The sequence below is a fragment of the Etheostoma spectabile genome, chromosome 9 (assembly GCF_008692095.1).
Source record: "Etheostoma spectabile isolate EspeVRDwgs_2016 chromosome 9, UIUC_Espe_1.0, whole genome shotgun sequence".
Taxonomy (NCBI): Eukaryota; Metazoa; Chordata; class Actinopteri; order Perciformes; family Percidae; genus Etheostoma; species Etheostoma spectabile.
This window is the reverse complement of record NC_045741.1, coordinates 701,736-703,281: the sequence shown is the minus strand read 5'-3', so window position 1 is coordinate 703,281 and position 1,546 is coordinate 701,736. Positions and strand designations below refer to the sequence as shown.

General features: G+C 39.9%; 1 protein-coding gene and 1 pseudogene across 1 annotated transcript in view; both read left to right on the top strand.

The window, feature by feature from the left end:
* uck2a (uridine-cytidine kinase 2a) overlaps window positions 1–1,546 on the top strand; it is a 22,047-nt gene that overhangs the window by 11,296 nt on the left and 9,205 nt on the right. The window lies entirely within an intron of this gene.
* Window positions 1–1,546, top strand: part of LOC116695716 (mediator of RNA polymerase II transcription subunit 8-like) — a 6,877-nt pseudogene that overhangs the window by 2,240 nt on the left and 3,091 nt on the right.

Sequence of the window (1,546 nt, the reverse complement as noted above, 5' to 3'; positions counted from 1 at the left end):
CAAAGCTGACAACATTTCCACTCATGAGGCGGATAAATCACTTAAACTTACAAGTTGTCAGACATGGGGCTCAAATGTTCACACTCAGTGATGACACAGATTTCTTATGCTTATGGTTTATTGGTGTTGGAAGGCTGGTCACAACTGACCTAAAGATGGAAAAAATGGAATGGCACTGTTCTCAGTACTAAATGTATGCATAAACATGTGTAACTGCAGAAACTATGGGGGACCAATGTGGTTCCATTCTGGCCATGCATGGTCTTTTGGGATGTAATACCATCTCATATCCGTTGGGAAGGGAAGGTGTCTGCACTCAAGGCCAGAGAGTCGTACCTGGTAAGCTTATTTTTATTATTTATAAATATAATATATATACTTTACTTTATTAATCCCACAAGGGGAAACTACACTTTTCAGTTGTTGTTATTACACACAGGCCTTGTTCCTACCTTCCTTGTTTTTGTGTTTCCTTGTTTCCTTCCTTGTTTGTTTGTGGTTTTCCTTCCTGGGGCCTGTTGCACGAACTAGGATAAGGGATTAAGCCGGGAATTCAAGTTATCCTGGATGAATTTAGCTTGGACTCGGTTGCACGAAACCAGATGAATTAAGCCCAGCCAAGTAACCATGGAGATTTATTCTTTGCGGCTATAGCCGGTCCAGAGCAGGCTAACAGCCAGGCTAAGATTAATCCTGGAGTCTCATGTGTAAATCAGCTGCTGCTTGACCAAATAAACGTTTTAAACGTTATTGCGTTGCTTCGCATGTGTTCTGCTTTATTTTATTAACATCATTAGCTACTTGTCACTTTGTTGTCGCGAGTTTGATTTAAAACCTACTACAGAGTTTAGTAACTTGAATATCCCGGCTTAATCCCTTATCCTAGTTTCGTGCAACAGGCCCCAGGAAGGAAAACCACAAACAAACAAGGAAGGAAACAAGGAAACAAACAAACAAGGAAGGTAGGAAACAAGGCCTGTGTGTAATAACAACAGACTGAAAAGTGTAGTTTCCCCTTGTGGGATTAATAAAGTAAAGTATAATATATTATATTTATAAATAAATAAAAAATAAGCTTACCAGGTACGACTCTCATGGCCTTGAGTGCAGACACCTTCCCCTTCCCAACAGGATATGAGATGGTATTACATCCCAAAAGACCATGCATGGCCAGAATGGAACCACATTGGTCACCCATAGTTTCTGCAGTTACACATAGTTTATGCAGTTACATTTAAGTACTGAGAACAGTGCCATTCCATTTTTCCATCTTTAGGTCAGTTGTGATACCAGCCTTCCAACACCAATAAACCATAAGCATGAAGAAATCTGTGTCATCACTGAGTGTGAACAGTTGAAGCCCCATGTCTGACAACTTGTAAGTTATAAGTGATTTATCCGCCTCATGAGTGGAAATGTTGTCAGCTTTGCTGACCATCATGATATTACTTTCTACATTGAAAGTACAAGGGAGTTTGCTTAGCCTTTGTTTTTTGTGCTTGTTTTTCAAGACTTTGTCTCGACTAGGTAGAGGTGTAGTCAATGA